Source organism: Hyla sarda, chromosome 2, assembly GCF_029499605.1.
Source record: "Hyla sarda isolate aHylSar1 chromosome 2, aHylSar1.hap1, whole genome shotgun sequence".
NCBI classification, from domain to species: Eukaryota; Metazoa; Chordata; class Amphibia; order Anura; family Hylidae; genus Hyla; species Hyla sarda.
The window spans coordinates 75,673,169-75,686,536 of NC_079190.1; the positions used below are offsets into that span (position 1 = coordinate 75,673,169).

The 13,368-nt window shown below is 44.0% G+C and overlaps 1 protein-coding gene across 1 annotated transcript in view; it reads left to right on the forward strand.

The window, feature by feature from the left end:
* Positions 1-549: 549 nt before the first annotated feature.
* Positions 550-13,368, forward strand: part of ACVRL1 (activin A receptor like type 1) — a 101,926-nt gene continuing 89,107 nt past the window's right edge. Inside the window, 1 exon segment of the mRNA XM_056562113.1 lies at positions 550-788. The gene's annotated coding sequence lies outside the window, so the exon portion shown is untranslated.

Here is a 13,368-nt window from a genome sequence, read left to right on the forward strand (position 1 = left end):
TTTCCTTCCATAAACTTATATAGGTTAAAAAAAATGCCAGAAAAAGGCCAAGAAAACGCATGTGTTCATTCATGTATGTGTGGAGTTCTTCTGACGTTTCCCTAGAATTCTTAAATAGAAATCCTTACATGACTTTTGATGTGAAAAACGCAGAGGAAAAAAAACAACAACACCACAATAAGCACCCATACAAATAAATACGCACTATTTTGTTTTGGTGGAGGACACAAAAAACTGTATCATGAGGAAGTTTTTTTGTATAGGTTTTTTCCCCCCAAAAATTGTGTGTATTAGTACAGGTATTGTATCTGTTCGTAGCCTTAAAATGTAACATTTGATGTGGGAGAGCTGGAGGCACAGCCATGCCACATACAATGGAGATCATTTCACCGTGTGGATAGATGGCAGCTCCAGGACCTCTTAGTCACTTCTCATTAATCCATTTCGTTTGAGCTTTCACATCGGTGGCTGGACTCTGAAAGGGAACTGTGTCATGTGTTGCATCCTGTATTTAACAAAAAAAAAAAAGACCAACAGGAAGTGCTGGGATTGGTAGCCAGAAAAAAAGAACTGTTTTTAGAGAGAGGAAACTAAAGACATTAAAAAGCCATGACGCGGGTGTGCATAGTTATAATGAAAACCATGAGCAGGCACTGAAAGAAACTTCCAGCTGAAGGAACGAATCGCAGACGAAGGCTGAGGAACAAAACCGAAATGGATGAATAAGGCTTTTTCATGATCTGCCTCCCAGTCTCAGCTGCTCCTGTTGCTCCTCAAGTCCTGGGCAGGTAATGTACACTAAAGTCCTCTTCTCCTCAGACCCCCTATCTCTAACGTCTTGCCTTAGACTTGTAGACAGGGCAGCTTCCCTCTTCCTACAGTCTTTCCTTCTTCGTTCCATGGTGACGGGCACGATAACACGCTGTCTGTATCTATCTGCTAGCTGCCTCACAAAGTACAGTGATCCCTCAACTTACAATGGCCTCAACATACAATGTTTTTTTCTGGACCATCATAACTTGAAACCAGACTCAACATACAATGCTACAGACAGTCCAGATCTCTGAAACGTGTCACAACTGGCGGAACTGACCAATCAGAATGGGCATTTTACTGGTAAAACACCTCTATTACTGAAGTGCCTGCACTGACTGGCTGTCTGGTAGCGCCCCCTACAGTACAGGGAGGAACTACAAGTTCTGTACTACTCTTTACCTGTGCCAGGGTTAGCTGCTCTTTTGGACACCAAGTAAGGGTGGCCCCATTTGGGACACTGGGGGAGATTTATCAAACCCTGTGCAGAGTCAAAGTTGCCCAGTTGCCCATAACAACCAATCAGCTTGCTTCTTACATTCCTAACGAGGCCTGTGAAAAATGAAAGAAGCAAGCTGATTGGTTGCTATGGGCAACTGGGCAACTTTGACTCTGCACAGGTTTTGATAAATCTCCCCCACTGTGTGTACTGTATAGGACCCTGAAGAAGCTCCTGTCCTCTACATAAACCATTGTTTCCCAAACAGGGTGCCTCCAGCTGTTGCAAAACTACAACTCCCAGCATGCCCGGACAGCCAACGGCTGTCCGGGCATGCTGGGAGTTGTAGTTTTACAACAGCTGGAGGCACCCTGCTTGGGAAACACTGACATAGACAGTGATTTACAGTTCCCAGCAGATCTTTCTTACTTTTATATGTAAGGAATTGCTTTATCTATATTAGTTATTTACTTATTTCTCTTTAATCCTCACTTTTTCCTATTTTTTGGATGACATTTTGGGGCTTCAGAACCAATTACCAGGTTTCCATAGAGTTATGGTCTCAACATACAATGGTCATCCTGGAACCAATTAATATTGTAACTTGAGGGACCACTGTATATACAAACCTCCTTATCATTTTCCTTTTGTAGTATTGTATTTATATACTATGGCTATAGAGCCATTCATATACATGTATCATATACAAATGTCAACAGAACCCGATAGTTCCAGTCCTCACTTGGATCAACTATTATGACTTGTTTTCTCTAGGGCACATGCACACAGGCTCCATGTATTTATATGGAGGCTTTCCCGTACAGGACGGGATACCATTCTATCCTTTACACTATAAATATATTGCTTGTGCATGGTTACATAATGCGACCATGTGCATTGAACATTTCTACACAGTTCAAGGGATAAGAAACCTTGAATTTGTTCTTACTACAGGCCAAGATCACACACAGATAGGAAGCTTGTGATCAAGGAGAATTGTGCCAATGTGTTTGGAGGGGACATTTTTTTTTATCGCGCGCAACGTTTCCCTTGAGAAAGACCCCATATGGGTTGAAATTTATGTAACTTGGAGAATAAGAGCACCAAGTCCTTTCTTTTTCTTTCTATAAGTTCTAATGGTTCTGTGAACAAGGATGGACTTGCACCGCTTGCTCTAAAATATAAGGAAGGTTGTGCTGCCTTTTCTGTTTATGTGTTAACATTGCTTTTCTACTACTGTATGTCATTTGTTACATGTGTTTTTGTACACTGCAGTTTTTCGCTGAGGAAAATAGCAAATACACCTTTAAAATGCCATACGTTCAGCGCACTGTGATTCCACAAAATCAGATTAATGGTGCGTTCCCACAGGGCATATACGCAGCGTATTTGACGCTGCGCAAAAGTTACGGCAGCAGCGGGAAATACGCTGCGTATTCCTTGCTCACTATACACACAGGGCTTTCCGGCGGCAGCCCTATGCGTGTAGTGAGTTTTGGAGGCGGAGCCGCGCGTCACAGATACGCCGGCACATGGCCCCGCCTCTAAAACTCACTACACACATAGGGCTGCCGCCGGAAAGCCCTGTGTGTATAGTGAGCAAGGAATACGCAGTGTATTTCCCACTGCTGCCGTAACTTTCAAAACTACAACACCCAGCCGATGGCTGTCCGGGCATGCTCGGAGTTGTAGTTTTGCAACATCTGGAGGTCCGCAGGTTGAAGACCACTGAGAAGGGATTGACAGGCGGAGAGTTCACTCGAGTATAAGCCGAGGGGGCGTTTTCAAATCGTGCTGAAAAACTCGGCTTATACTCGAGTATATACGGTAATATATTTTTATTGGTCTAGTTTTATTATCCCACCTAGGGTTTGTCAAGCACAGTAAGGTCTTTGGCTTGTGTATTTTATCACCTGTTTCTTCAAGTGCCAAAATACATTGGACAAAATCTCAACCGAAACAGCTTATTTCCATATAATCAGCCGACAATAGAATATGTGTTGGGGTCTTTCAGCTGTTTCCCAGTGACAGAGGTTGTGTCAAGAAGGTTCAGGCATATTTTTAACATGCTCTATCTTTTATTCCGATGGCAGATAAACCACTGTCAGAGGTGTCGGGCAGCAGCCTTTTTCCACCTTTCTAATAAAATAAACGTGCATGCTCAGCAAAGAAGTACATGTTTATGATGGTGTTGGGTGAAACAGCTGTCGGTCAAAAGTTATTTCATGTGAATAGTCACCTTTAGCCTGTTAAGATAAGATAGAAACATAGTAGATATCATGGTAACTTATGTTAGACCTAAGACGTTGTCAAACCTAGACATGTGTATTACAGGATTGGTTAAACAACAATTTCCTAATAAAGTTATTATTGCTGCTGTTGTACAATACTGTCTATTGTTTTGTTAAAGGGTACCTCTCATCAAAAAAACTTTTGATATATTATAGATTAATGTATGCAGAATAACTTCACAATTGCATGTTATTAAAAATATGCTTCTTTCTATTTAATTTTCCACTTTGAAGAAATGACCACTAGGGGTCTCCCTACCAGTCCTGGCAGCAAGCATTTCAGACTCATGCTGGAGTCCTAAACACTACGAGCTGCCAGTCTGCTTTGTTCACAAAGGAGAACACTCAGAGCTGCCAGCCTGCTTTGTTCACAGCCTGTTTGGCTGTGAATAAAGCAGGCTAGCAGCTCTGAGTGTTTAGGACTCCAGCATGAGTCAGAAATGCTTGCTGACAGGACTGATCGGGAAAAATACAATAGAAAGAAGCATATTTTTCATTAACATGCTATTGGAAAGTTATTCAACATTCATTAATCTAAAATATATCAAAAGTTTATTTGATGAGAGGTACCCTTTAATCTAGAAGTAAGCTTGCTCCTTTAAGATGCAGGGCTGAAGGAAAATTTACTTTCCTCACCATTGACCTGCCAGATAGAAGACACAAATCTGACTATGTGCTGACAGCTGGAGAGGGAAGCCCGTGAGAACTTGTAAAGCCCATGACTGCCCTGCTCTCCTATAGGAGATTTCCTACTACTAAAAGGAGTTCTAACATTAAAGGATTATTCCAGGAAAAAACTTTTTTTCATATCAACTGGCTCCAGAAAGTTAAACAGATTTGTAAATTACTTCTATTAAAAAAATCTTAATCCTTTCAATAATTATCAGCTGCTGAAGTTGAGTTGTTGTTTTCTGTCTGGCAACAGTGCTCTCTGCTGACATCTCTGCTTGTCTCGGGAACTGCACAGAGTAGAAGAGGTCTGCTATGGGGATTTTCTTCTAAATTGGGTGGTTCCCGAGACACATGTTATCAGAGAGCACTTAGACAGAAAAGAACAACTCAACTTCAGAAGCTCATAAGTACTGAAAGGATTAAGATTGTTTAATAGAAGTGATATACAAATCTGTTTAACTTTCTGGAGCCAGTGTATATATGAAAAAAAGTTTTTTCCTGGATAACCCCTTTAAAGGGGTTGTGCGTTGCCCTGACTTTTGGAGCTCCGCTCACAGCGTCCGGAAGTTCATTACTCCGAACGCTGGGGGCGGGCGAGACGTCACGAGTGGCCGGGCGTGACGTCACGCCCGGCAGCCGCGAACACAGAAGCCGCACACAGCATTCGGAGTAATGAACTTCCGGACGCTGTGAGCGGAGCTCCGAAAGTCAGGGCAGCGCACAACCCCTTTAACGCTGTATAAGAAAATGTATATTATTCCTCTATATAGTAAAGAAGTCCTGAACAGAATATTAAAGGTGGATAACCTGTACTGTAAGGTCTATTCACATTTAAATAAAAAAAAATATAAAAAAAGAATGTCCATTGATCCATATGGTTAATTCAAATGTGTGTGGCAGGAGGTAGAAGAAAATATTGGATATGTCACCTTGGTGAGAGCAAGAATCCAATTATTGGTTTAATTAGCCCTATTTTGGGGAGAAATTTGCACATTATGGTGCTGTTTTTTCCTGTGTTTTTTCTTTCCATATTCCCACAGACGTCTCTGTTAAATAAAAAAAAAATTGCCAAAGAAAATGCATGTTAAATATGTATAAATAAGATATTATGCATAAAATATTGTGAATTACAAGCCAGAAACAAAAGTTGCAAAAATCTGTAAAGGAGGCCTAAAGGCATTATAAATTCTGTATACTTTGCTTGTTTGAAAGAGATCGGGGTTTTTAGAATTACCCATTAGATTCTGTTTGATCTAAATGCATTCAATGGGTCTAAATGACATCGTATGCCACTTTGAGGACTTATAGGTTTCAGTTTTTCATATTTATTTTAAGTAGAGTAGGGTTCCCTGCAACTGTACAGCGTGGAACATGATGGACAAGGTAGAAGATGTGTGTCTGTGTAGGGATAGTAGTAGTACAGTATGGAACGTGATGGACAAGGTAGAAGATATGTGTCTGTGTAGGGATAGTAGTAGTAGTAGTAGTACAGTATGGAACGTGATGGACAAGGTAGAAGATGTGTGTCTGTGTAGGGATAGTAGTAGTACAGTATGGAACGTGATGGACAAGGTAGAAGATGTGTGTCTGTGTAGGGATAGTAGTAGTAGTAGTAGTACAGTATGGAACGTGATGGACAAGGCTGGAGATGTGCGGCTGTGTAGGGATAGAAGTAGTACAGTATGGAATGTGATGGACAAGGCTGGAGATGTGTGTCTGTGTAGGGATAGTAGTAGTACAGTATGGAACGTGATGGACAAGGTAGAAGATGTGTGTCTGTGTAGGGATAGTAGTAGTACAGTATGTAACGTGATGGACAAGGCTGGAGATGTGCGGCTGTGTAGGGATAGTAGTAGTACAGTATGCAACGTGATGGACAAGGCTGGAGATGTGCGGCTGTGTAGGGATAGTAGTAGTACAGTATGCAACGTGATAGACAAGGCTGGAGATGTGCGGCTGTGTAGGGATAGTAGTAGTACAGTATGCAACGTGATGGACAAGGCTGGAGATGTGCGGCTGTGTAGGGATAGTAGTAGTAGTAGTACAGTATGGAACGTGATGGACAAGGCTGAAGATGTATGTCTGTGTAGGGATAGTAGTAGTAGTAGAGTATGGAAAGAGATGGACAAGGCTGGAGATGTGCGGCTGTGTAGGGATAGTAATAGTACAGTATGGAACGTGATGGACAAGGCTGGAGATGTGCGGCTGTGTAGGGATAGTAGTAGTAGTAGTAGTAGTACAGTATGGAATGTGATGGACAAGGCTGGAGATGTGCGGCTGTGTAGGGATAGTAGTAGTAGTACAGTATGGAACGTGATGGACAAGGCTGGAGATGTGCAGCTGTGTAGGGATAGTAGTAGTAGTAGTACAATATGGAACATGATGGACAAGGCTGGAGATGTGCGGCTGTGTAGGGATAGTAGTAGTACAGTATGGAACGTGATGGACAAGGCTGGAGATGTGCGGCTGTGTAGGGATAGTAGTAGTACAGTATGGAACGTGATGGACAAGGCTGGAGATGTGCGGCTGTGTAGGGATAGTAGTAGTACAGTATGGAATGTGATGGACAAGGCTGGAGATGTGCGGCTGTGTAGGGATAGTAGTAGTCGTAGTACAGTATGGAACGTGATGGACAAGGCTGGAGATGTGCGGCTGTGTAGGGATAGTAGTAGTCGTAGTACAGTATAGAACGTGATGGACAAGGCTGGAGATGTGCGGCTGTGTAGGGATAGTAGTAGTACAGTATGGAATGTGATGGACAAGGCTGGAGATGTGCGGCTGTGTAGGGATAGTAGTAGTCGTAGTACAGTATGGAACGTGATGGACAAGGCTGGAGATGTGCGGCTGTGTAGGGATAGTAGTAGTACAGTATGGAACGTGATGGACAAGGCTGGAGATGTGCAGCTGTGTAGGGATAGTAGTAGTAGTAGTAGTACAATATGGAACATGATGGACAAGGCTGGAGATGTGCGGCTGTGTAGGGATAGTAGTAGTACAGTATGGAACGTGATGGACAAGGCTGGAGATGTGCGGCTGTGTAGGGATAGTAGTAGTACAGTATGGAACGTGATGGACAAGGCTGGAGATGTGCGGCTGTGTAGGGATAGTAGTAGTACAGTATGGAATGTGATGGACAAGGCTGGAGATGTGCGGCTGTGTAGGGATAGTAGTAGTACAGTATAGAACGTGATGGACAAGGCTGGAGATGTGCGGCTGTGTAGGGATAGTAGTAGTAGTAGTACAGTATGGAATGTGATGGACAAGGCTGGAGATGTGCGGCTGTGTAGGGATGGTAGTAGTAGTACAGTATGGAATGTGATGGACAAGGCTGGAGATGTGCGGCTGTGTAGGGATAGTAGTAGTAGTAGTACAGTATGGAATGTGATGGACAAGGCTGGAGATGTGCGGCTGTGTAGGGATGGTAGTAGTAGTACAGTATGGAATGTGATGGACAAGGCTGGAGATGTGCGGCTGTGTAGGGATAGTAGTAGTAGTAGTACAGTATGGAATGTGATGGACAAGGCTGGAGATGTGATGTGCGGCTGTGTAGGGATAGTAGTAGTACAGTATGGAACATTATGGACAAGGCTGGAGATGTGCGGCTGTGTAAGGATAGTAGTAGTACAGTATGAAACGTGATGGACAAGGCTGGAGATGTGCGGCTGTGTAGGGATTGTAGTAGTACAGTATGGAACATTATGGACAAGGCTGGAGATGTGCGGCTGTGTAAGGATAGTAGTAGTACAGTATGAAACGTGATGGACAAGGCTGGAGATGTGCGGCTGTGTAAGGATAGTAGTAGTACAGTATGAAACGTGATGGACAAGGCTGGAGATGTGCGGCTGTGTAGGGATAGTGTAGTAGTACAGTATTGAAAATAATGAACAAGGTAGAAGATGTGCGGCTGTGTAGGGATAGTAGTAGTAGTAGTACAGTATGGAACGTGATGGACAAGGCTGGAGATGTGCGGCTGTGTAGGGATAGTAGTAGTACAGTATGAAACGTGATGGACAAGGCTGGAGATGTGCGGCTGTGTAGGGATAGTAGTAGTACAGTATGGAACGTGATGGACAAGGCTGGAGATGTGCGGCTGTGTAGGGATAGTAGTAGTACAGTATGGAATGTGATGAACAAGGCTGGAGATGTGCGGCTGTGTAGGGATAGTAGTAGTACAGTATGGAACATTATGGACAAGGCTGGAGATGTGCGGCTGTGTAGGGATAGTAGTAGTACAGTATGGAACGTGATGGACAAGGTAGAAGATGTGTGTCTGTGTAGGGATAGTATTAGTACAGTATGGAACGTGATGGACAAGGTAGAAGATGTGTGTCTGTGTAGGGATAGTAGTAGTAGTAGTAGTACAGTATGGAACGTGATGGACAAGGCTGGAGATGTGCGGCTGTGTAGGGATAGTGTAGTAGTACAGTATTGAAAATAATGAACAAGGTAGAAGATGTGCGGCTGTGTAGGGATAGTAGTAGTAGTAGTAGTACAGTATGGAACGTGATGGACAAGGCTGGAGATGTGCGGCTGTGTAGGGATAGAAGTAGTACAATATGAAACGTGATGGACAAGGCTGGAGATGTGCGGCTGTGTAGGGATAGTAGTAGTACAGTATGGAACGTGATGGACAAGGCTGGAGATGTGCGGCTGTGTAGGGATAGTGTAGTAGTACAGTATTGAATATAATGAACAAGGTAGAAGATGTGCGGCTGTGTAGGGATAGTGTAGTAGTACAGTATTGAATATAATGAACAAGGTAGAAGATGTGCGGCTGTGTAGGGATAGTATTAATAGTAGCACAGTATGGAACATGATGGTCAAGGCTGGAGATGTGTGACTGTGTAGGACTAGTAGTAGTAGTAGTAGCAGCAGCAGTACAGTATGGAACATGATGGACAAGGTAGGAGATATACGGCTGTATAAGGATAGTAGTAGTAGTACAGTATGTAACATGATGGTCAAGGCTGGAGATGTGCGGCTGTGTAGGGATAGTAGTAGTAGTAGTAGTACAGTATGGAAAATAATGAATAAGGCTGGAGATGTGTGGCTGTGTAGGGCTAATAGTAGTAGCAGCAGCAGTACAGTATGGTTCCAATTTCCATTTTATAGTTGTTAAAGGGGTTATCCAGGGATCGGAAAACAGAGCTAATTTCTTTCAAAAACAGCTCCACGTCTGTCCCCAGGTTGTGTTTGGTATTACAACTTGGCTCCATTAACTTCAATGTAACTTAGCTGCAGAACCACACCCAACTTGGAGACAGAATGGGAGCGGTTTTTGAAAGAAATTTGCCTTTTTTTTTTCTATTTCTGGATAACCCCTTAAATATGTTAAACAAGGCAGGAGATGTGCGGCTGTGTAGAGATAGTAGTAGTAGTAGCAGCAGCAGTAGCAGCAGTACAGTATGAACATGATGGACAAGGTAGGAGATGTGCGGTTGTATAGGGATAGTAGTAATAGTACAGTATGAAAATGATGGATTAGTTAGGAGATGTGCGGCTGTATAAGGAAAGTAGTAATAGTACAGTATGAAAATGAGGGATAAGGTAGGAGATGTACCACTGTATAAGGAAAGTAGTAATAGTACAGTATGAAACATGATGGACAATGCAGGAGATGTGCGGCTGTGTAGGGCTAGTAGTAATAGTAGTATTGGTAGTAGTAGTAGCAGAAGCCAGGGGCAAAGAAACCCCCACTAATCTCGGGGGGGGGGGGGGGGGGGGGGGATTGGCAGCATTTAACTGAGCATTACAATGTGAGTGCAGAGCCCCAAAAAGGTATGGTCCAAATATGGAGGGGACAAGAGGGGCATTTCATTACAGGTACCACCGGGGAGCAGGGAATTCAGGAGACAGCGATTCAGGGAGGACTGTGGGAGGCAGGCTGTGTGTGAGAGGTCAGGGCGGGGGGCTCCCTACAGAGGGGTCTGAAGCACTCTGTATCTTCCCCTAATTCAGCTGCACATCTTTCTATATTCTTGGCGTGCTGTGATGGCGTCTCCCTGTATAGACAGTAATGGGAGAAGGTATCAGAAGCCCAGCAACTGCCAGATGCAGAGCAAGAGCCGCATCCGAGGTTCCGCCTCATGGTCACAGCGCTGGAGCCGCTGTCATGGTCGGAGGATTGCCGGCTGTCAGTGTGCACCAGCAATAACGTGTCTGCCCTGAAGCAGGTTTGAGAGACATCTACAGCAGCAGCTCCTAGCTTTCCCTGCCTCGCACCAGTGTGCCCATCCCACTATATGGTCTACATGGTTCGGGCTGCACCACATGGTACACATAGGAGATAATAATTGATTGTAACAGATACAGTACAATCAATTATTATGATTTAACCCAGAATTAGTACAGGATAAGTAATATAATGTATATACATAGTATATTCTCCTCCAGCAGAATAGTGAGTGCAGCTCTGGAGTAGGCTTGTAGTAGCGCAAGCATCAGTGGCAGTACAATATAGAACAATGGGGATGGGTATCTGTATAGGGCTAGTACTAGCAGCCATCATTTTAAGAAATTCATCTCAAACAAATCTCAAATATTCTGAATTCACAGAATTGCCGATTTGCCGAATTGTGAGGTAATTTGGAACAAATTTGATTTGTGCCCAACACAAATAGCCTTTGTTATCACACACAGCAACATTCATAATGCTATGTTTATCAGAAACAGTAAACAAAGAATTTAGTAGACAAATTCTTATTGTCAGGGTCCGGACTGGTATTCGGGGAGGACACGTGAGTGGATCCTCTGTGTCAGTGAGGCGATGGCGTGGGCCGTACCAGGGGAACGGAATCTAAGAGGTTACTGGTTTTCACCAGAGCCCGCCGCAAAGCGGGATGGACTTGCAGCGGCAGGTAACCCCCAGGTCGTTCCACCCGATAGCAACTCAACCTCACTGACAGCTGAGTCAGGCGCGGTACACAAGGACAAGGCAAAGCGAGGTCAGACGTAGCAGAAGGTCAAGGCAGGCAGCAAGGTTCGTAGTCAGGGGCAATAGCAAGGCTCTGGATACACAGGCTAGGGATACACACAAAACGCTTTCTCAGGGCACTAGGGCAACAAGATCCGGCGAGGACAGGAAGGGGAAGTGGGTTTATGTAGTGTTTGGAGGTAATTACAGTGATTGGGCCAGGCACCAATTAGTGGTGCACTGGCCCTTAAAATTTCATAGAGCCGGCGCATGCGCGCGCCCTAGAGAGCGGGGCCGCGCGCACCGGGACGGAGCCGAAGGAGGACGGGGCAGGTGAGAGGTTCGGGATGCGACCCGACGGGGACACCAGAGCAGCGCTCCCGGACAGCGGGACTGCCCGGGGCGCTGCAGGCAGAAGGACGCCGCGAGCTCTCCGGAGGGGACAGGGACCCGGAGTGCTCGGCATTACACTTATGCTGAGCCATTTCAATTCGATCAAGCATATCCTCGTGAATGAACACTGCAGCCTACTAATATATGTCATAGAACTATTATTATTATTATTATTTACAAGTTGGGTGGCTGTACCTTTTGTTTTTTTGATTTTGTAAAAGTTATATTGTCAACTAGGAAGAAATTATTTTGTTGATAACGGACACAGACTTACGTAGGACTGACACATATGGGAATTGTGGTAGATTAGCCAGTAAGACAGTCCAGTGATACACCCATTCTCAGAAGTAAGCTGTTTCATGCTTTAAATATTTTTTGGGGAATGTATTGTCCACAATATCACTTCCCCACAGTAAACACAGTGCTCGCAGTGTAATAGCTTTCACATGTTTTACATTCGGCCAAAACTCCCTTTTTTTGTTTGGCGTAATATACAAACAATGTAGTTCATTCCCAGATTTAGAAATAATACCCTTCTCTTCAGAGATCTAACATTTTTCTAGTTTCAAGTGGTAGATGGAACCTGGTGTGTTCCAAATCTGTAATCTATTATCTATTTCTAGTCCATACTCCTTTGATAAATGTGATATTCTTATATCGAAGTTAAGATTTCTTCAACGTAACTACTCTTTAGGTATCCTCTTTAAAGGGGTACTCCACCCCTAGACATGTCATATTGCTGGGGTCCCGCCACTAGGGACCCCCTGCAATCTTCCTGTTGCACCCAGCGCTCGTTTATAGCCTCGGGTGCAGCGCCGGAGGCTCGGGACATCATGGCCGTGCCCCGCTTGTGATGTCACGGGCACACCCCTCAATGCAAGTCTGTGCGAGGGGGCGTGATGGATGTCACGCCCCCTCCCATAGACTTGCATTGAGGGGGCATGGCCGTGACATCATGAGCGGGGTGTAACCGTGACATCATGAGCCTCCACCCTGCATCGCCAGTCATCCGGCATGGAGCAAAGTTCACTCCGTGCATCGGATGTCTAGGAGGCTGCAGCCGAGACTGCGGGGGTCCCCAGTGGCGGACCTAATGATACCTGTAAAAATTTCACTCAGTTTGAACACATTTGTGCCCTTCTATTATTAGACATTCTTTTGTATGGAAATTGGGTAATAGGCCTCAATGTCCACTGTGAATCAGTGGACTGGGGTTCTTATGGCAACTATAGAATCAGCAGCATATAAAGTCCTTACTGGATGGTACCTAATTTCATACCGTTCCAGGGTATAGTACTACCTTATATGTGGTTAAGCAAACACATGTGACATGTTCTTCATATGGTGGATATGACAAAGAGTTCTTCATTTTGGGGTTCCAGCTTTTCATCTTATTCCTCCTGAATATATTCCTCCAGAGGGTCATGGTTAGCATTGGACCAAAAACACCCAAACCTAAAGCCTGCTTAATGTAAACATTTAACTCATGTATTGATAACAGCCAACACTCAAGCATGGGATCACCTATATTGGAAGAAAAATAAGCATAGATGCTACACGTTCAAAGTACTTTGAACCAGAATATTACCCCCTAGGTTAAATGCACTGTACATATATAGGAATACTGGCATTGCACATTCTGCAGTACAGATACAATGCAGTAAAGGTGCAAGTAAAAAAACAAAAAAACACAAAAAAACTAATACCAAAGTAGTCAACTAGTGACTATATGTGTGTTGCTGACATATACAGCTACTGTAGCAATGGACTGTGATGTGAATTCAGCCTTGGAAAATAATATACTTCACCATACGCAACAACAAATCATTTAAAACATGAATTTTTTA